This window comes from Meles meles, chromosome 9 (genome assembly GCF_922984935.1).
Source record: "Meles meles chromosome 9, mMelMel3.1 paternal haplotype, whole genome shotgun sequence".
Classification (NCBI taxonomy): Eukaryota; Metazoa; Chordata; class Mammalia; order Carnivora; family Mustelidae; genus Meles; species Meles meles.
Genome location: NC_060074.1, coordinates 62650680 through 62674555, shown reverse-complemented (window position 1 = coordinate 62674555; position 23876 = coordinate 62650680). Strand labels below are relative to the sequence as shown.

The window sequence follows — 23876 nt, the reverse complement described above, 5'->3', positions numbered from 1 at the left end:
CAAAATCAAAGAAACACATCAATAATAATACAATAGTAGGGGACTTTAACACTCCTGTCACTGAAATGGACAGATCATCCAAGCAAAAGATCAACAAGGAAATAAAGGACACACTGGACCAGATGGACATCACAGATATATTCAAAATATTTCATCCCAAAGCAACAGAATACACATTCTTCTCTAGTGCACATGGAACACTCTCAAGAATAGATCACATCCTGGGTCACAAATCAGGTCTCAACCGGTATCAAAAGATTAGGATCATTCCCTGCATATTTTCAGACCACAATGCTCTGAAGCTAGAACTCAATCACAAGAGGAAAGCTGGAAAGAACCCAAATACATGGAGACCAAACAGCATCCTTCTAAAGAATAAATGGGTCAACCAGGAAATTAAAGAAGAATTGAAAAAATTCATGGAAACAAATGATAATGAAAACACAACGGTTCAAAATCTGTGGGACACAGCAAAGGCAGTCCTGAGAGGAAAATATATAGCGGTACAAGCCTTTCTCAAGAAACAAGAGAGGTCTCAAGTACACAATCTAACCCTACACCTAAAGGAGCTGGAGAAAGAATGAGAAAGAAACCCTAAACCCAGCAGGAGAAGAGAAATCATAAAGATCAGAGCAGAAATCAATGAAATAGAAACCAAAAAAACAATAGAAAAAAATCAATGAAACTTGGAGCTGGTTCTTTGAAAGAATCAATAAGATTGATAAACCCCTGGCCAGACTTATCAAAAAGAAAAGAGAAAGGACCCAAATAAATAAAATCATGAATGAAAGAGGAGAGATCACAACTAACACCAAAGAAATACAGTCAATTATAAAAACATACTATGAGCAACTCTACACCACAAATTTGACAATCTGGAAGAAATGGATGCATTCCTAGAGACATATAAACTACCACAACTGAACCAGGAAGAAATAGAAAACCTGAACAGGCCCATAACCAGTAAGGAGATTGAAACAGTCATCAAAAATCTCCAAACAAACAAAAGCCCAGGGCCAGACGGCTTCCCAGGGGAATTCTACCAAACATTTCAAGAAGAACTAATTCCTATTCTCCTGAAGCTGTTCCAAAAAATAGAAATGGAAGGAAAACTTCCAAACTCATTTTATGAGGCCAGCATCACCTTGATCCCAAAACCAGACAAGGATCCCATCAAAAAAGAGAACTACAGACCAATATCCTTGATGAACACAGATGCAAAAATTCTCACCAAAATACTAGCCAATAGGATTCAATAGTACATTAAAAGGATTATTCACCACGACCAAGTGGGATTTATTCCAGGGCTGCAAGGTTGGTTCAACATCCGCAAATCAATCAATGTGATAGAACACATTAATAAAAGAAAGAACAAGAACCATATGATACTCTCAATAGATGCTGAAAAAGCATTTGACAAAGTACAGCATCCCTTCCTGATCAAAACTCTTCAAAGTGTAGGGATAGAGGGCACGTACCTCAATATCATCAAAGCCATCTATGAAAAACCCACTGCAAATATCATTCTCAATGGAGAAAAACTGAAAGCTTTTCCGTTAAGGTCAGGAACATGGCAGGGATGTCCATTATCACCACTGCTATTCAACATAATACTAGAAGTCCTAGCCTCAGCAATCAGACAACAAAAAGAAATTAAATGCATCCAAATTGGCATATCATCTGCACTCTTTGCAGATGATATGATACTATATGTGGAAAACCCAAAAGACTCCACTCCAAAACTGCTAGAACTTGTACAGGAATTCAGTAAAGTGTCAGGATATAAAATCAATGCACAGAAATCAGTTGCATTTCTCTACACCAACAACAAGACAGCAGAAAGAGAAATTAAGGAGTCAATCCCATTTACAATTGCACCCAAAACTATAAGATACCTAGGAATAAACCTAACCAAAGAGGCTAAGAATCTATATGCGAAAACTAAAAAGTACTCATGAAAGAAATTGAGGAAGACACAAAGAAATGGAAAAATGTTCCATGCTCCTGGATTGGAAGAATAAATATTGTGAAAATGTCTATGCTACCTAAAGCAATCTACACATTTAATGCAATCCCTATCAAAATACCACCCATTTTTTTCAAAGAAATGGAACAAATAATCCTAAAATTTATATGGAACCAGAAAAGACCTCGAATAGCCAAAGGAATATTGAAAAAGAAAGCCAAAGTTCATGGCATCACAATTCCGGACTTCAAGCTCTATTACAAAGCTGTCATCATCAAGACAGCATGTTACTGGCACAAAAACAGACACATAGATCAATGGAACAGAATAGAGAGCCCAGAAATCGACCCTCAGCTCTATGGTCAACTAATCTTCAACAAAGCAGGAAAGAATGTCCAATGGAAAAAAGACAGCCTCTTCAATAAATGGTGCTGGGAAAATTGGACAGCCACATGCAGAAAAATGAAACTGGACCACTTCCTTACACCACACACGAAAATAGACTCAAAATGGATGAAGGACCTCAATGTGAGAAAGGAATCCATCAAAATCCTTGAGGAGAACACAGGCAGCAACCTCTTTGACCTCAGCTGCAGCAATATCTTCCTAGGAACAACAGCAAAGGCAAGGGAAGCAAGGGCAAAAATGAACTATTGGGATTTCATCAAGATCAAAAGCTTTTACACAGCAAAGGAAATAGTTAACAAAACCAAAAGACAACTGACAGAATGGGAGAAGATATTTGCAAACGACATAGCAGATAAAGGGCTAGTATCCAAAATCTATAAGGAATTTAGCAGACTCAACACCCAAAGAACAAACAATCCAATCAAGAAATGGGCAGAGGACATGAACAGACATTTCTGCAAAGAAGATATCCAGATGGCCAACAGACACATGAAAAAGTGCTCCACATCACTCGGCATCAAGGAAATACAAATTAAAACCACAATGAGATATCACCTCACATCAGTCAGAATGGCTAAAATTAACAAGTCAGGGAATGGCAGATGCTGGCGAGGATGCGGAGAAAGGGGAACCCTCCTACACTGTTGGTGGGAATGCAAGCTGGTGCAACCACTCTGGAAAACAGCATGGAGGTTCCTCAAAATGTTGAAAATAGAAGTACCCTATGACCCAGCAATTGCACTACTGGGTATTTACCCTAAAGATACAAACGTAGTGATCCGAAGGGGCACGTGCACCCGAATGTTTATAGCAGCAATGTCCACAATAGCCAAACTATGGAAAGAACCTAGATGTCCATCAACAGATGAATGGATAAGGAAGATGTGGTATATATACACAATGGAATACTATGCAGCTATCAAAATAAATGAAATCTTGCCATTTGCGACGACGTGGATGGAACTAGAGGGTATCATGCTGAGTGAAATAAGTCAATCGGAGAAAGACAACTATCATATGATCTCCCTGATAAGAGGACGTGGAGATGCAACATGGGGGGTTAGGGGGATAGGAGAAGAATAAATGAAACAAGATGGGATTGGGAGGGAGACAAACCATAAGTGACTCTTTTTTTTTTTTTCCATAAGTGACTCTTAATCTCACAAAACAAACTGGGGGTTGCTGGGGGGAGGTGGGGTTGGGAGAGGTGAAGGGGGTTATGGACATTGGGGAGGGTATGTGCTATGGTGAGTGCTGTGAAGTGTGTAAACCTGGCGATTCACAGACCTGTACCCCTGGGGATAAAAATACATTATATGTTTATAAAAAAAATAAGAAATAAATTTGTACTTTTCAAGAAAAAAAAACTCAAATAAACAACCTAACCTCATAATAACCTAAAAACCATAAAAATAAACAACCTAATCTCAAGTAAACAATCCAGAATTGATGGATTGATATTAAATTTTGTGTATTTTCATTCAGTGATTAATCTAGAAACATATAAACTAGCAAAACTGAAATAGGAAGAAATAGAAAACTTGAACAGACCTATTATAAGCAAAGAAATTGAATCAATAATCAAAAAACTCTCACAAACAAAAAAGTCCAGGGCCAGATGGCTTCACAGGCAAATTCTCCCAAACATGTAAAGAAGAGTTAATACCTATTCTCAACTATTCCAAAACATAGAAAAGGAAGGAAAACATCCAAACTCATCCTATGTGTCCAGCATTACATGATATCAAAACCAGATAAAGACTCCACTATAAAAGAGAACTATAGGTAAACTAGTATTTTGAAAACAACAACAACAACAAAAACTTCTTATGTACCAGCACCGGGGTAGGTCCTTGAAAGACACGTTTGAAGATCAAATTCCTGTCTTTGAGGAGCTCCCAATCCAGAACAATGACAAATAAGCAAATGAAGCCCCAAGAGAAACACACTAAATTTTATATAAATTAGAAATAGGCCATTAGCCAGTATTAATAATATGCTTACCTGGAAGGCCAGATTTTATAATATTAATATACATTTCACTGTTATTGACAGAAATACCAAGTGAAAAATTAGGCAGACTGTTCTGGGCACTTTTAAATGTGAATCAGCTCAATAAAAGTTAGAGAAAACATGGTACTTCTTAGCATACTTAAAGGAATATACTTTAAGTTTCTAAAATTCATTCATTTATAAAACAAATATTATTTTAGTTCTTCTATTCTAAGTTTTTGTGATACATCAATGCACCAAAGAAATAATAATGTCTGATCATTTGGAGGTTACATTACTGACAGAGGAGACAGAAATTTTATACAATATGCTAGAAGGTGATAAGAGTTGTAAGATGGGAGGGAAGGAAGGATAGAAAATGAAAAGAAAGAAGAGTAAAGCAAGAAACAAAAAAGAAATGAAAATACTGCAGAGTGTGGAGGATCAGAAGAGTGAGCTGGGAAAGGGGGATGAGATTTTAAATAGGATAGAGTGGCATCATTTAGAAGTGACATTTGAGCACAGACTTGAAGCAGGTGAGGGAGTTAGTCATGCAAATATTTGAGGCAAAAGCCTTCCAGGAAGATGAGCCATCGCTAAAGATGTGAGCATTCCTGGAATATTCAAGAAACAGTCAAAGTGAGTAAGGGAAAGAGAAACTGGAGATGAGTTCAGAGAACTAATGAAATGGAGACCAGATTCAACAAGGAAATTATAAGATATGTTTTAGTCCAAGAAAATTTACTCTTAGAGAATTTTGAGCAAAGATGTGGTGTAATCTTACTTCTGTGTTGAAAATAGATTGTGAGGAGGAATAGAAAAATAAAGTCCACTTGTGATATTAAGGCAGAAATCCAGGAGACTTGATGGCTTAGATCAGGCTAGTAGCAGCGGAGGTGGCAGGATACAGTTGGAGTCTGGATATGTTCTGACAAAATAAGCAGAAATCCCTAAGGAATAGGATATGGGATATGAGAGAAAGAGAACACTCAAAAGTGACCCTAAAAGTTTTCAGTCTAAGGAACAGGAAGACTAGTTACCTCCCTAACAAGTTAGATGGGGAAAGGCTGGGGGTGGAGCAGGTTGTCCAGGGAAAGGGAAAGTCAGAAATTTAGTTTAGGGCTTGTTAAATTTGAGACGTCTATCAAATATGCAAACCAGTAAGTCAAATAAGCTGTTGGACACATTGATCTTTAGTGCAGAAGAAAATTGGAGATAAACATATTTGGAAGTCATCATTATTTTTATGAGATTTAATGGGATTACAAGAAAGTGATGAAGATACAGAAGTAAAGAGAATCAGAGACTAAAGCAGGGACACACCCAAATATTGACATTTGGTAAGGCAGAGTAAAAAGTAAAATGACTGTGAAGAAGTGAGACAAAAGAAGTGAGGCAAAAGAAGAACCAGGATTATAGGCTGTCCAGGAATCCAAGGGAAAGAAGGATATCAAGGGAATTCAGTTATGCACTATGTCCTATACTGCTGAATGATCGAGTCAGGCAAAGAGTGAGAATGGACCACTGGATTTTATAGTGTGGTGTTCACTGGATTCCTATCAAGAATTGTTTTGATAAAATGATGGAATTGAAAACCTGACTAAAGTGGATTTAAAAGGGAATGGGGGAGTGGAGAGAAAAAGGGAGAGAGAGAATACAGTGAACTTTTATGGCAGGTATTTTTGAAAAGAGAAGGAAAGAAACTGAGAACTACTTGATGAAGGAAAACATTATTTTAATATAGAAGCAATAATAAAATGCTTGCATGATGATACACTAAAGAACTAAAATTACTGGAGCAGGAGAGAGAAAAGGACTGCTGAAGCAATGCCCTTGTGTAGGTAAGAAGAAATAGAGAAATAAGATCTGGTGCACAGACACAGAGATTATTTTCGGTAGAAGCAGGGATAGTTGACTTAAGGTTAACAGGTGGGAAGTCAGATTATGTAGGTGTGGAACTTGGTAGGGAGGTACATGTAGTTATGATAAAAGTCTGAAGGGAAAAAAAATCTCTTCTTATTGTTTCAATTTTCTTAGTGATGTGGGAACCAAAGTTGTCAAATGAGAATGAAGATGAAGTAAGAAGTAATGGGGAGAAGAGAAAAGAGAGGATGTGGAATCCAAGGCCCAGAAACTGGGTCAGTGAGAGGTCTGGGGCACTGTGGTGATTGTTGGGCAGTATCAAGGGCCCACTTGAGGTTGTGCTTGTGTCTAGCTGCATGGAAGCAAGTATGGAGTAGGGGAGAGTTAGAAATGACTAGGATGGGTATTTTTCCAGATAATTAAAAAGGGTGGTAGTTAAGTGTGTATGTGTATGTAAGAGGTGATTATTATGGATGGCCATGGAGTTTAATCTATTTAATAAAAGTAAAGAGGACAGTGAAAGTGTGGTAAGATCAATTCACTGGAGCCCTGATTGGGTTAAAGTATCGTTTGAGTTGGGGTTCAAGGTACAAAGCTAGGTGGTGCAGATCGCATGAAGTAACGATCATGGTCAGGTCACCATATTGACAAAGAAGATGTCTAAGATATAACCATGCAAGTGAGTGCCTGAGAAAGGATAAAGAATACCACCAGTGGAGGAAAAGATTTTAAGAGAGCTAAGTTGGTAATTTAGGTTTTAATATAGACAGTATGTTGAAATCATCTATATAGAAACTGACATTACCAAGATTTTGGGTAAGGGAGTCAGGCTAGAGATAGTGCCAGTGAGCTTAAAGCCAATTATCACATATTTGTGCAAATTCCTAAGAAGATGCATATTCAAATGTACAAATATTCTGAATCGATATTTTATCATGGGTTTGCTTTTAAGGTTTGAATAATTTTTGATGCTAAAAAGAGAAAGAGAGAGAAAGAATAAAGTACACACAAAACCCCTACAGAAAAATCTCACTTAGGATAAATACTATTAAACTATGTCCAAGCAGCATGGATCTACATTAAAAAATACTTTGGTGCAAGTTATAACATTTAAACATAAAAGGAAAACTATTATCAGATGGTAAGTAATGGATAATATTTTATGTGTATTTTTAGTGTACAAAAGAAATTCATGATTACTATTAAAAATGCAAACTGAATAAAGGAACATAAAATAAAAATAAGTTAAATATCCTACATACTAATCTCCCCATACAAATCCAGAGATCCAAAATAGCCAGTTAAAGACTCTGTATATTCATCCAAAATGTTTCCAAACATATGTAAATACATATCAATAAGTGTAATTATAACAGCTTTTCCTTTTTTTCCCCACAAATGAGATAATACCATTCATAGTGTTATGAAACCTGCTTTCTTCACTTCACCTTATTTCTTGATCATTTTTCCATATCAGTATATACAGACCTAAAATTATTTTTAACATCTATATGATATTTGTTATAAAGATGCATCACAACTGATTAAGCCTGTCCCCATTAATGGATATTTAGGTCATTCCCAGGTTTTTACATTAATAAACAATGCTGTAATGAATGCCATGTGTGAGCATATTTATAAGACCAATTCCTAGAAGTGAAAATATTCCATCAAAAGATAAGCATCTTGGGGCACCTGGGTGGCTCAGTGGGTTAAGCCTCTGCCTTCGGCTCGGGTCATGATCTCAGGGTCCTGAGATCGAGCCCTGCATCGGGCTCTCTGATCAGCAGGGAGCCTGCTTTCCCCTCTCTCTCTGCCTGCCTCTCTGCTACTTGTGATCTCTCTCTCTATCAAATAAATAAACAAAATCTTAAAAAAAAAAAAAGATAAGCATCTTTTAAATGTAGACAGATACTGTTGTCTTCCCAAAAAATTCATCACATGAACACTAAGAATTTTCCATTTACTTCAAAATTTTATAATGGGTTTACCCTATGTAAAAAAAGTAGATTAAAACTATTATAATGTTGGTGGTGGAAATTTGGACTATTGACTAATTATTTGAACTACAATCAAAAGAGTAAAACTGTTGAAGCACTGGGTGGCTCAGTCAATTAAATGTCTGACTCTTCAGGGTTGTGAGTTCAAGCTCTGCATTGGAGCTGCAAACCTAGTATGGAGCCTTCTTAAAAAAAAAAAAGAGTAAAACTGTCAAGCAGGATGTTTGATCTATGACACAAACTCACATGTAGATTCATGGCAGCATTGTTTATAATAGTAAAAAATCTATCCATCATTATAGAATTATAAATAACTTGTGATATAGTCCTATAATTGGAAGTTATACATCAGTAGAAATTACTGAAACTTATGTCCATATATCAAACAGATCAATTCTCAAAAACATGATGTTGAGGTTAAAAAGAAAATACGAAAATATATTTTCAGTATAATACCACTTATAAAATTTTTTTAAAAACATGTAAAACAGTACTTCATATTATATATGTGTGCAAGTCATGTGGACTATAATTTTACCATATGAATGTAAAGACTGTGCATCAAATTCAAAATAGCTGTTACCTGAGAAGGGAATGATAGGAATGGGATCAATACTGAGTACAAAGGATTCTTCCACAATATCATGTTTTATCTCTTCTGAGAATCTGAACTAATATGACAAAAGAAGTCAATATGAATTTTTAAAAGAAACAAACGAAAACATAAAAGCAAGTAAGAAATATATTTCCCAAATAATGACCAGTCTCATTTTTTTGCCTTGAGTGCTTCAGGTAGGCTTGGTCAGCAATGAAACTATATAAGCAGTTTTAAGTAATCTGTTCCAGAATCATCCCATTTGGTTCATGTCTGCTCCCTTCTATTTCTGACCCGTCTGTGGTTGCTCTTCAATTGCTCTCTCTTCTCTAGTGTGTTCAACTATTTATACATTCTTGTCTTGTACTAATGGCTTCCTTTACTGGATCCCAAGTAACTTTTCCTAACTTAACGCATTTTAAGTAATACATATGCATATAAGTTATATATATATATATATATATATATATATATATATATTTTAATTCTTTCTAAAAGCCTTTTTTTTTTCTGAAAGACAGGACAGAGACAAGTTTCTCTGAAGTCCTGATTTAACAGATTACATTTTCTAATTCTCATTTCAGTGACTATAGAACTTTTTGAGGCTCTACTCAGGGATTCTCAATTTCAACTCCCTATGTTACAAGACGTCAGCCTTATACTTGCACAGACTTTAAAACTAAACCCTCTGGGAAATTGGGCTTTTTTCTATGTATCTCCTTCTACTCCCAAGATCCCTGGGTCAACTTCTACTACATTTATTACTCAGGTTTTTGGTTATCACTTTATTTCTGATTACTGAAGTCTTTTTTATTTATTTGGAGCTTAACCGTGTATTTTTAAGGCATTTTAAAATTGTGTTTTATTTACAGTTTCTAGATGTTGGCAAATGAGTTCTATGTTCACTCAACCCACCAAACTGACAGAATTGAAGATTCTCATAGGTTTTGTGCAAATTATTACTTTTATTTAGTAGCTCTCATTTCACCTTGAAATTCCTAGGGATATAGGAAGCTCTGATTCTGAGGATACAGGACTCATGCTGAACCCATCAATGAAGATCTTCTCCTGAAAGCTTATTCAAGCAAAAGGATTTCCTATACTCTGTTTCTTTCAGCTGAGTCTAGGTTGGTAATATCAGCATGTATCAGGTTCAAAATTCACAAAATCATGTCATTCCTGATGATACAACTAGGGATTCAATGAAGAGTCATTAGAGATTTCAGTTGGTAGGTTTAGCAAGGCCAATAACTGAATAGCTCATCTTCATGTTCTTTATCTAACTTGATGGGCCATTTTACATATTAACTTTCTGACACTGAAGCACCTAAACAATGGACCATTAATTTAGGTAGACTGATGAAATATAAAACATGGCATAGTACCTTTTTTGACTTTCTTCTCTTCCAACTGTTAGAAATGTGATGATCATAATATCGCACTTCACTTGAGACAGGCCTGATATACACATGTTGTTCTGGAGAAATTATTAACAAATCACATCTTAATTTAGATGACACACTATGGTCACCCTGTCTAAATAACCAGGCTCCGCAGATTTCTAGGACTGTTGATGTAGGAAATAGCAAGTGTAAATTTGGGTATTTCTCTGGCATTATCCTATATCTGGCCATTTCTGGGCCATCAGAGATGCTCCATCCAGCTGAGACACGAAAGGAGAAAAACATCCTAGTTCACAATGCTGGGTTGATAGAGATACCCAATTGGCCTCTAGCTGCTTGCTTCATGTCTTACATATTTCACCTTTTGACATCGGTTATTCCAAAAAGGGAGAGAGTGTCAGTATTCTCTTACCATAATCTTATCATAAACTCATTTTTCATGATATTCCAACCAATTCACTATTCTTTATACAAAGCCTAATAGGAACTTTCTTGTTTCATTGTCACTCTCCCAAACAAATCAACAAACACAAGATGTAACAGGGCATAATTATACAATCACATAATTGCACACTTATCTGCTAATACCACCAAGACATGCTCTTGCTGAAAGTGTATTATAATCCCAACTGATCCTAGATAACAATACAAGATTTAATCATTCCAAACTTTAATAATAATTCAAGCAATTCAATGTGCTTCTTGAGGATTACTGCTTCTTAAGATCATTTTATTCCAGTGAAATTTATATTTTAGCAAGCACAAACATAAAGTTAACTAAAATTATGATATTCTTACCCTCAAAAATCTTCTAGCACATTCTGATAAATAAAATATATTTAAATACCCTTGATTCTTAAACCAGTTCTCCAGAATTTTCACAAATAACTAAAGCCCCTTTATATGAAAGAGAAGTTTTTCCATTACTAGTGTGATTAGTAATGATATTTTCTTCCAAATAAAGGTCTTGACTTAGAAGTTTAATGGAATATTACCAGGAAAAATCTACACTTTTTTTTTTAAATCTACAACTTTGATTTGCAAAGTCCACCTTGCCCTCTGCTTCAACCCACCTTCAATTTCTCTAAACCCAAATGTAATAAGGAAGAGATGACACTACTGTATGTATATTACAGGGAGACAAGTGAGTAACTTTTGAGATTCGGTATGATTTCATTTTACGTTCTTAATGCTGGTCATCTTTTCCAACATAGGCACTACTATGTTGCTAATGGTATTCATCACTATAATCAAAATGTACATAAAATTTGAATGCTTCTTAAAATCAATATAATATGAAATTACATTTTGATAATTAAAGATCTTATTTGCCTTCATTGGTATTACGACTTTTCTATTTTGAGTCCTAAAGCAAGATCATTCACCAATATAAGCAAACCATATTTTTCATAAATCTTAATATTATTATAAACAAAATTAAAGAAGATCATATTAAACTTGTATTCTACAGGTAACAGACATGTGAAGTAACTGTTGGAAAAATCCAAATCCACAATATTTTAAAATGTAAAACCTGTATTAAATCTCTTGACTTTTTCCCAAGTGGGTTTCCCTTTGATATAAACTTGTTTATAACTATCATCAGTATTTAAATAACATTGAATTAGATGCACTAAAAATTTATAAAGCAAAAAGTGATCAAATCAAGGAAAGTAGTGGGGTTTTTTTTCCGTAATGACAGCATCTGAAAGTGGTTTGGAGTTGATATTAAAGTATTTGCAACATTTATTAGAGAAGTTCTTCAATAAAAATTTTAGAAGATCTTGTTGTTTACCTTCTAGGATATTTGTTTTGAGCAGAAATCTGAATGATATTATTCCAAGACCTGCTTTGTATTTTGTATGACCTACTATAAAATTATAACACTATAAAATAAATAATTGTCATTGGAACTTAACAAATCCAAATACAGAATCTGTGAAAGTAATCTGAGCTGAGAAGTAATAACCTATGTTTGCTATATGATAGTATTGCCTATGACCATCCTGTGGGGTGCACAACAGTTATTAATGGAATTAAACTTGACTTGGGGTTTCTATTTCAAATCATCAGCTATCCCATCTATACCCTCAAAAGTGTCTGCACTGCTAGTCAAAAAAAGATGAAGAAAAATAAACATTAAGTTTCTAAATGGATAAGGATTAAAAGTTCCACAGTTGTTAGTAGTAACTCCAATTTCTTAATAACAACGGAATAAAAATGAACACAAATAAAAGCTAAATTCTGTCTTAATATTTCAATGCCTGGAAATTGATGATAGATAAAGATATAATTATTTATTAAGCTTAGAATCTGAGTGAGGTAGTTATGAGGATATCCACATAGTTATGAGTAGGTAGTTATGAGGATATCCACCTTTTGTGGAGGTAACCTCCACAAAAGAAGACTGGAGGAAGAGGACTCTGGGTTGGCGCGGGGGTGGGGGGGGCGGGGACTGCATTTACAAAGTTGCCCAAGCTCAGTCCTGCGGGAAGAGAAGTCATCTGTGTCCATACTGCCACCTAAACACATACTTCTGCTCTTCTCACTGACCTGCCAGGCTCACCACACAGTGGGATAGTTAGGTCTAGAAAAAGAAGGTGGATTTCTGTCCCACCAATTCTAAAGTGAATTACATTAATCTGAACTGAGAAAGTAGCAATTTCAAAGGCTCCTTTTTGTGTGAAGGATGGGATTTTTCATCATACCTGTGCCTTTTTCCAAGCTTCACATTGCTATCCCCTGGCCTGCAAGTGCAAGGGATTGCCTAGAGGAGATCTGGAAAAGACAAGATTCTGAGCTGTCAATAGAGAGGGAGAAAGAACTTATGGTAGGAAGCTTCATAAAGGAGGTTAGTTTGCCTAAGGGAAGGGACTTTGTAATTAAACTGACTCTCTTTTATTTCTCTTCACACATGTCCTTGTAAAATACTAATGAAACAGGGAGGAAAAGGCACAAGCTTGAGTAATTAATTCAGATGCTAGCAAACCAGCCCAAAATAATCAAATTAGAGAAAAGAAGATGTAAAGATGGAATCAGAGGCCAGAGTGTTTGGCCAAGAGCTGAAGAAAGTGGGCCACTTCTGCAAGCTGGCAAAGGCATAAAGAAGTACGGCATAGAGAATATAGTCAATAATATTGTAATAACATTGAATAGTGACAGATGGTCACTATACTTATCCTAATGAGCAATGAGTAATATACAGAATTTTTAATCAATATGTTATATACATGAAATGAATATAACGTTGTATGTTAATTATACCTAAAAAATAAATTAGATACATATAATAGATAATGTATTGGTCTAATTCTACAAAAGTTTAAAATAGGATCTGTTTTTAAACAGGTCATTCTGTAAGAAATGGGTAAATGAAGTATGTTCAATAAGCCTAATGTAAAACAGTGTTATTAGTTTCCAATTCATGGATTAATGAAACTAAAAAATGCTCTATTGGAAAGTGTTTTGCTACTGAGAATTAATTATTTCTTCCAGAGAGTCCACAAACCGCAAATAGCCTTTTCTGAAGAACCAACTGATTTAAATAGAAGAGATATTTTATCTTACAGACAAGGTTTTAATTTCCAAGTACAGAGCACCAAAAGCAAGTTACATCAGCTTTCTTTTATATCACCTCCTACCCCTTCTTCATATCTCGAAGAAAATACATTCTTGAACCTTCCCTCTCTCATCTGCTGTAGGACCTCATTTTATTTTTTGTTTCTTCTCCAGTTTCTCTCTACTGACTTCATATCCTTATTTTATGAAGGGGCTGAGTTTTTCCTAATCCTGACTAAAATCAAATTTCACTCAACAGTATCTTCTCCCTCAAGATAAAAAATATTATATATCTTTCCCTTCACTTGTAAATATCTTAAAATTTAAAATTACTGTTCAGGTGTCCAATTTCCCATTTAGTCCTCAGTCCAAGCCCCTGTCTCTGCAAACCTACTAAACCTCTCCTCTTAAAACCTATCCATGACCTGGGATGCCTGGGTGGCTCAGTGGGTTAAAGCCTCTGCCTTCAGCTCAGGTCGTGATCCCAGGGTTCTGGGATCGAGCCCCGCATCAGGCTCTCTGCCCAGGCAGGGAGCCTGCTTCCTCCTCTCTCTCTGTCTGCCTCTCTGCCTACTTGTGATCTCTGTCTGTCAAACAAATAAATAAAATGTTTAAAAAAACAAAACAAAAACTATCCATGACCTAATAATAATAACAATGTTTATCAGCTCTGACCCCATTCTCTTATTAATCAAACACTTTATGGATTTGCTATTGTTTCTGATCCCTATCGTGGTAGTCCATTTACTTGCTTTGCTTCCTAGGAAACTGTTATTCCTCCAATCTCTTCCATTACTTTCCCACAATTAATATTCTTTCTAGACACTTTTCACTCTACCTAATCTTAAAGTTATACTGAAGTCACCTTAACCTCACTTTTATTCCCTGCTGATGTTCATTTATGTGTGATCTAACTCTTGCCACAGCTTCATGCACAACCATATATTTAGCTTTTCTTTCTAATCTGATATCTGGACATAAAATTTTCACTGTTAACAAAATTGTTTTTACCTTCTTACAGAACATCTTTATGTGAGAGTATGTGTTAGTGTGTCAAATACTTTACATCAAAGGCCAAATTCATTATCTTAACTTAGGCTGCTCCAGGAAAAAAAAAAAAAAAGCCACAACATTCTCAGGCTTCGCTCAGATTGGATTATTTACCATTCTCTATAATTGCCCTATATGGTGTCCCCTAGAGGTCTCCATTGCCTTATATCTGCCTGCCTTACCCCTTTGTTCCTGGAATGAGCAACTTTCTACATTTATTTGTTTATAACCAACTCACCCATAAAGACCTAATTTAACTATCATATCCTCTTAAAATTTTTTTCTCTAGGTTCTGAGATCCTCATGGACAGAAATTGTGACTGTTGGCTTTATATGAATCTCAGGATGTAACACAGTGAACCTGACACAAGATGGGTGTTCATCATATACCTGTTCCATTCACCTTCTCACCTTTCTTCATTCTTATTTTGATGTTTATAAGATTTTGAGGTATACTACTATCTGTACATGCACATTTCCATGAAGAAAACTCCATGCCTTTGTTTATGTCTCAATCTCTACCATGGACAGCTCTTGGTAGATGCATGGTACTCTGTAAATATTGTTTGTGTAAGTGACACATTTTATTTAATTCCTTTCCTTTCTCAAGATATTGCAGAAATAGGACACAGTCTGTGCCTAGTAAGTGAAAACAAAAAACAAAACAAAAAATAAAAAAGAAGGGGAAGGGCAGAGCATAGGATGATGGTTTTGTAAGGGTCAATAGACTAATCTGTATGTACAGTCTACTCTTATTAAGTAAGAAGAATAGAAATGTGGGCTAAATGTGACCATCCATATCACTTATGAGTAGAGAATAGAGTAATATACCTCATCAAATGGGAAAGGAGAATACTAAGAAACAGAGAGTCTCCATAGTTATTTTAGTTCTCGGGGATGCTTTGTCAAGAGCCTTGAGAAAATTCAGCACTATATACAATATGCCATGAAGTAACGCAATGTGTGCCTTGAAAGAAACTCTACTTCATATAACTAACAGACACACACACACACACACACACACACACACACACACACACACACACAGTCAATATCAGCACACCTGGTATATGCCATTTGGAAATGTCCACACTAGGAGTAAATTGTGTTACTGCTATGAAAGACATTGAAAACTGTCAAACAGTGTTCTAGCCTTGCTTCTGATTCAACTTAGCATGTGGCTGTGGGAAACCAAATCTCTCAGCCACAGTTTTTTTTTTTTTTATAATGGTGAAATAAATAAATGCTAAAAATCTGTGACTCTAAAAATTGTCATATATATAGAACTATGTGGAACTTCAAACTCCTTACAGGCCTCACATGTCAGAAGAATGGATTTTTTTCTTTGGTGGTTCAAACCATTCTATAAAATCATGACCCATAGCTTTCACAACCTCTGACACAGCACAACTACCTCTTTATAGCAAAATGATGAGTAAGATAGAAACATACTGATGCACACCCATACCTGCCACCTCTACCACCAACATCACGCAGACACAGACACACACTGCTCTTCTCAAAGAGACAGAAGAGATATTTAAAAACAATCTTACAAAAATATTTTTTTAATATTTTAAAATGTTACTTTAAATTGATACAAGTGACAGTTATGATTCTTAAATGCAGGATTTCTAAACTGCTTTTTTCCTATTGAGTTGATAACAATAAAAAGAGGATTTAGGGGGTAATCATAAGAAGCAGCAGAGAAAAGCAAGGCTGCTGCATGCAATTTCCAGCTCCTGAGTCATTCCACCTTTTAGCACAGCTAATGTTAGTTACATCACCAAAAATAATTTAAAATGTGAGTATCTTATACAACATTGACCAGTTTAAACAACCACAGTCCTATCATCATAAATACACCAAAATCTAAGAAAAATCCATTTTCTCAGCAATTAATCTGTTTTTAGTTTGCTCATTACATCCATACTGGGAGAGGGAGAAGGTTTGTACTATCATTCCAAGTCTATTAAACACATTACATAAATCTTTCATGGGAGAAATGGCTTATGTATTTTTTTCTAAAATTGAAAAAACAAAATGTAAATAATCCATACCATCATTGCTAGCAGGAATTGTTCAGAAGGCCTTTGGGCTCAGAATGTTGGTATGCTTCTGAGGCATCTATCACAAGGCTCAGCCCTGGGCTTTGGCAAAGCCACTGCCATGTTAATCTGCTTCATTACATCTCTACAATTTGTTCACCACATTAAGGAGTGGTATTTTCCTTGTGAGTGGAAGACCCATCCTTCACTTTGAAAGCTTTACCTTCAAAAGGTACACAAATGTAGTCACAGATGGGCACTAAAGGCCAGAAAGCCAAATAAATATTAAAATACAGCATGTCAGAGTTGAATCTCATTTCAGTGCAGGAAGATTTAAAGATCTAGGGCAGCCAGAATTAGAGGTATTCAATCTTTTAGATCTAAATCCAAGCTTACAAAGCACACACCTTATTTTAATTATCATTAATACAAATGACAATTCAGGGAGAAATCAAAGATAGAATCATGTTGCCTTACCTGAAATAAAGGGAATTGTAAATCATAGCACAGAATCCATATATGTGGTGAATATAATAGTCTCCACAGCAGTTCTTCAGAATTTTGACTAAAGCAGACAGTAAAATTTCACATGTGCTCCATCCTCACTGAAGAAGAAAAAACAAGAAAGGGCGACTACGGCATCCTCTCTGCTTCTGCTTTAGCTTTCTGTTCTGACGCTCACTCGATGGTACCCACTGTCTGTTAGAAAGCAGCATGCTAAATTGAAAAATAAATAAATAAATAAATGTAAGCCTGCATCTTACATGACAGCTCCATCTCCTGGCCAAAGTTGGAACCATTTTCATTCAAGATCCTTTAATAACACTGTATTTAGTAAGTTTGATTAAATGGTGTATAGTACATAATTCCACTGTATTTGAAATCAACTACCTTAATTACTTGTAAATTAAACATTTAAGAAGCATGAGAGCATAAATTTTTAAAATTTGTAATTCTGCTATGGTGAGTGCTGTGAAGTGTGTAAACCTGGCAATTCACAGACCTGTACCCCTGGGGATAAAAATATATTATATGTTTATAAAAAAATAAAAATAAATAAATAAATTTTAAAAATTTATAATCCTACTTTTGGGGTTTATTTAAAATTATTTATGTTATATTTAAACTAAATCGAAGCTTTTCATAGCATTACAAACTTAATGTTTACCTTAAGACTTAATTTTATTTACCACCTTTGAGAGTAACATCTATCTCCTATAAAATAATTTTAGATGCCAAGTTTAACTTTACTGGTACCTTTTCGTGGAGAATGTGTTTAAATTTTTTGTTATTAGAGAAATTCTTTGTTATGTTGTTATTTTTGCTATTTGGAGGTAATTTTGGAGGATTATTAAAGTTAATGTGGGACAATGAAATTACTAAAAGGCAAATGAAAATCTTTAGTCAACCCGTTTTTAAAATAGTTCAAAATATACAGATATCAAATTACATTGCTATATGAAATTTGGTAAGTGCAGTAAACGTCTATTACACCTTCTTAGCAGGATAAGAGAAAAGTTATTATGAGAATGCATTTGGCAAATAATGCCAGCTACACTGAGCATGTTATGTGTTCAATATAGATCTGTTTAATTAATTTTTCTGTTAGTAATTGTGAAGATCTGGTTCATTATTAAATTTCTAAATAAAAAGATAGACAGCTTTCTTTCCACTTTTTCACAATACCATTCAAATCTGGGGACAGGTATATGAACTAAAATTCTCCCTGCCAAGGTGTTTGATCCTAAAGTCTTAATTATTTGTAGCTTTTGCATTAACGCTATCCGTGGTGCTGAAAACCAATTCCAAAACTCACAGGATTCCAGGTTTTAAACTGGTCTGAAATGTTGTCTTTGTAATACTTGATAAAAATTTTATTTTTAAAAGTCTTATATCATCTAGAATAAGCATATCATCCAGAATAGTATCTGAGGTTCAAATATCTAAGTCCTATTTTGTCCACAGAATACATAGTATACATGTTAACTGGAAGTCATAATGCTGATGAACTTATTTAATAAAAACCTGAGTATTAGTCACACGTTTTTGATCCTTTATATAATATTTCACTTTATCCTTGCTGAGGTCATATTATGTAGCTTGTTCCCGCATTTAGTGTCCCACTGAAAAGATGGAATAGATGAGGAGACCCAAGCCCACTTTTTAGATTTTCTCCAGAGTTAACTAATAAGCAAGTCAGAAGAACAAATCTGGTTCTCTAAATTTTCTCCTATTTCTACAATATCATTAAGATACACTTGTATTGTTTTTAAAATGTTTTTTAAAATTTATTAACATTTAACAAAAAAATAAAGTGACTTAGTAGGCCACATTATTTAAATATGTGTACTCAACTATTTCATTTCACAAGTTTTGTGCAAAAACATAGGATACTGTTATAAATTCTCAGGGCACATAAATCATGATCATTTTTCTCAAATTTTCCAGCAAAGCACTCCTAATGGCCAAGAAGCTAGAACTCATCAAATTAGAGCTAGAGATGCTACAAGCATGAAATACCATTGAAGCTTCACTTTATCTTTAAAATCATAGGAATTTTATAATAATTTATATAACATTTAAGTATTTTTCTTGAAATATGAATCATTTTTCCCATTGTTTTGAAGGTAAATTTTACCCTTTAGGAAGATGTGTCTAACTTATCCTGAGACTTTGTGTACTTCCAGGTACACCACTGCATACTCTTAGGGAGACAATATCCCAGTTTGAGGACCATGAAATGATGTGATGTAAAATCAACTTATCTCAGCAAATAGATAATTACCTAAAATACTTTATGTGTATTCCTTTCCAGCACATAACTGGAAAGGAATTTTTGATGAATCAAAAAAACATAGAATTCAATATTCATAGGTTATACCTTTCAGAAATTTATAGAATATATTTGCATTCTTCATTTTTAGTATGCTCTTGTCAGTATTACTGTGGTAAATTGTAAATGGTGTCACAATCCTTTTCTTATCGCCTATTCATGTCATTTTCAGTGTGACTACTATTAGGAGATGGAGATTATCTTTCCATCTTTTATCTGGGCTAACCTCATGATTTAGCAAAAGAATATAGAGTGGAAGTGATATCATTCCAGTTTTAAGTCTAGGCCTCAAAATTTCTTAAACATCTTTTTTAATAGATTTTATTTATTTATTCGAGAAAGAGAGAGAGCAGGGGAAGGAGCAGAGGGAAAGGGACAAGCACACTACACTAAGCCTGACATGGGGCTTGATCCCACAACCCTGAGATCATGAGCTGAGCTAAAATCAGGAGTCAGATGCTTAACCAACTGAGGCATCCAGGCACCCCAAGGCCTCAAATTTTCTTGTATGCTTCTCCTTATTTTCTTGGAATCCTCTCTGACCACCATATGAAAAAGTCTGGGCTGTCTGTGGAAGACATGAAACCACTTAGAGTAGAGACAGCTTTCCTTGCCATAAACTTCCAAGAATTGCTCGCCCCAAGCTGATCTGGCAGCCAATACAGGTGAATGAACAAATCCAGATAAGATCAGGTAAGTCTAACCAGGATCAGCAGAACCAAAAAACCATGAACTAACTAAATGTTCATTTGGGAATGCTTTGTAGTGTGCCAGAATCAATTTCTTCATGCTCAATTCAGTGTTACACATTTTTCAATCATAATATTTGAAAGCATTTGAAAAGTTTGCTCACTTTCTCTTTCTTTTTTTTTTTTAAAGATTTTATTTATTTATTTGACACAGAGAGAGAGACAGCAAGAGAGGGAATACAAGTAAGGAGAGTGGGAGAGGGAGAAGCAGGCTTCCTGCTGAACAGGGAGCCCAATGTGGGGCTCAATCCTAGAACCCTGGGATCATGACCTGAGCTGATGGCAGATGCTTAATGGCTGAGCCACCCAGGAGCCCCTACTTCCTCTTTCTTGAAATACTTTCCTCACTTGCCTTTACCTGACACCATTCTATAGTCTACTTCTTCTATTCATGGCTGCTTCTTCTCAGTGCCTTATGCTGGTATTTCCCTCCATTACTCCGCCTTTGAACATTGACATATACCAGAAAACAGTCTTTGACAACTTCCAAATTATTGCTCTAGCCCAGTCCTCTCTCCTCAACTCTAGATTTATAATCAAATGCCATTTAACATATTCACTCTCTACAAACTTAACATGTCTAAGATGAGCTTCTGCATCTCTTATAATATTCACCATCTTGGGTAATAGCAATTCCATCTTTTAATGATGTTAATCCTAAACTTTAATGTCAACTTTGACTCTTCTCTTCCTTTCACACTCTACATCTAATCGATTTATGAATACTTAGCTTCTCTTTTGAAATGTATTCAGAATCAAACTCACTACTTTACTATTTTACCTTGGCATAAACTAGCTTGTATTTTGTATCTTTGCAATATCTTAACTAGTTTCTTTCACTACTTCTTCCCTTGATATGCTACAAGTTATTCTTAGGAAACTAAAGTCATCCTATTAAACTGTATATCATATAAGGTACTTCTCTTTCCAAAACCTTCCAGTGGCTCTCCAAATCCCACAGAATAAAGCCAAAGCCTGACCAAATGCTCATCATGTGCTGAGCAATCTGGGCCTCTTTACCTCTCTGATTTATTCTCTAGTTACTCTTGACCTCACTCACTCTACTCCAATCATTCTAGTGTGTTTGCTAGTTACTCTAACATGGCAGCAATGTTCCTTCTTCAAGAAGTTCCATCTTTTGATCTCTTTGCCTAGAATGTTCTTCTATGGGTTTTTCATGGCTTACTTTCTCTGCCATTCTAGTCATGGATAAGAATGACCTCCTCAGTACAGCTAACCCTGATCCCTACCACTACACCCTACTTCCTCTGCTTTTATTTTTTTCTGTATTACTTAGCTGACATACTATACATTTTGTGTGTCTTTGCTAAGAAAAATATAAGTTCCATTAAGGCAGAGATGTTTGTTTTGTTCATTGCTATAAACCTGGTTCATAAACAGTACCTGGAACATCAAAACAGTCCAAATAATGAGTGAGTTAGACACAGAATATGCATATCATTTTTTATTACTATGTCACGGAAATTTTTTAAAATCTTTTGAAAGATTTTATGTATGGATTCCATGTTTTCATTATACAATGTGAAATCAAGTGGTAAATAGCATGCCTTTGATTAAACTACCATCCAAGATCTAAACAGAAAGCTGAACTTAAAGTGGGTATTCAATAAATATGTTGGGTTAATTAGATAAATATTGAGAGCAGACCACTATGCTCTACAATTGTTTTCAATGGAGTTCTTTTTTTTTTTTCAATGGAGTTCTAAAATAATTTTGGTGAAACATCATTGAACAACACTTATTTCATGTTAGCATTTTTGTCACTTTGAAAAAGACTTAGAACAAAATTTAAGGAGATTATTACAACTTTATTTTTATTAAAAATGTTTACTGTAATCTAGAATATATATATATGAGACAGAATTTATATATTCATATATATGTATTCTGAAATTGATTTGATATTCTTTTAGCTAGCAACAATAAACCAATAAAACATAATTTTTAAAATGATATCTCTTTCTGGCACTATTTTAATCATAAAAACTACAGTTTTATTTTGGCAGCTTGATTTGCAAAATTACTTTAACTTTTAGGGATAAAAGCAAGTGTTGTCATTAATTTTATGTGTAAACTCAACTGGCTAAGGGAGCCCAGAGTAAACATTACCTATGGATCTGTGAGAGTGTTTCTGGATGAGATGAGCATTTGAACTAATGGACTCAGTAAAACAGATTGCCCTCTCCAGTGTGGGTGGGCATCATCCAATCTGTTGAGGGCCTAAATGGAACAAAAGGTAAAAGAAGAAAGAATTCATCCCTTTTTCTTTTGCCTCTCTGCTTGAGCTGAAACTTCTCATCTTCCCTCAGGATGTGATTTACACTGTTGTCTCCATTAGTTCTTAGGTTTTTGGACTCAGACTGAATTACTCCACTGGCTTTCCTGGGTCTCCAGCTTTGTGTGTGTATGTATTATATATAATATATTTATATATTTATACACACATATTTTGTATAAAATATATATCATATGTCATTTATATACATTTAATATATTTTATGTTTACTTTATATATAGCTGCATGTATTATATATTATTCTATATTTTATGCATTATATATAATATTATAATTATTATTAAGTAATACATTTTTTACACATTTATATGTATGTTTGATCAAAACTTGACTTTGTCACTTTTTACCACATCTCACCCAATTTTTTAACACCTGTAGAACTCAAGAAATGGAGAAAGACAGTCTAGTTTGGGCCTAATATTTGTTTATGTTTTTCTTGCATCAATTCTTCCCATATAAAATGTCTACGTTGAAGAAATACAACCAAGGAAACCCCTGAAAAGAACAATTTAATTTATGCAGTTTTAGTCACCTTGAAATATGCCAATATCTTTTAAATTATTGGTTGCCAACTTCAAGACAGTTTTAAAAAGTTGAACTCTATATCTTATGTTTTTCTGTAGCATTACCATTAGGGCATCACAGCCCTTAAGCTAGAAAAGTCAAAATTTTTTAGACCATGTTCAAGGACTTCTAATACTGATGAAAAAGAAGGGTAGCTTATCATACTAATTCCAATTAGTATGAATTGACATTTACTAGTATGTTTTCAAATGATGGATGAAGAACTAAAGGGGTAGTACAAATTAGGCATATAGTGTCCATAAACAAAATATCATGAACAGAATATGTGCTATAATCTTTTGAAAGAGGAGGCATTACAAATAATTTTGGCAATAGCTAATGTTTGTTGAGTACTTATGTGCCAACCAGTGTGCTAGGCACTTTGCAAAGATTAACTCATTAAATTCCCACAAAAGGTCTGTGAACTAGTTTTTTTTTCTTCCCTCATAAAGATGAAGAAAATAAAGGTAAAAATCCTACAGCTTACTAGCTATGTCTTGTGTCCTGTGTCTGGAACTCCAACTCAGACC

General features: G+C 34.8%; 1 protein-coding gene across 2 annotated transcripts in view; it reads right to left on the bottom strand.

Moving 5' to 3' along the window:
* LOC123950930 (sodium channel protein type 2 subunit alpha) overlaps positions 1-17577 on the bottom strand; it is a 147575-nt gene extending 129998 nt beyond the window's left edge. For both annotated transcript variants that reach the window (XM_046019434.1, XM_046019431.1), the window contains exon 1: positions 17361-17577. The gene's annotated coding sequence lies outside the window, so the exon portion shown is untranslated. The remainder of the gene's footprint in view (positions 1-17360) is intronic.
* Between the last annotated feature and the right edge of the window lie 6299 nt (positions 17578-23876).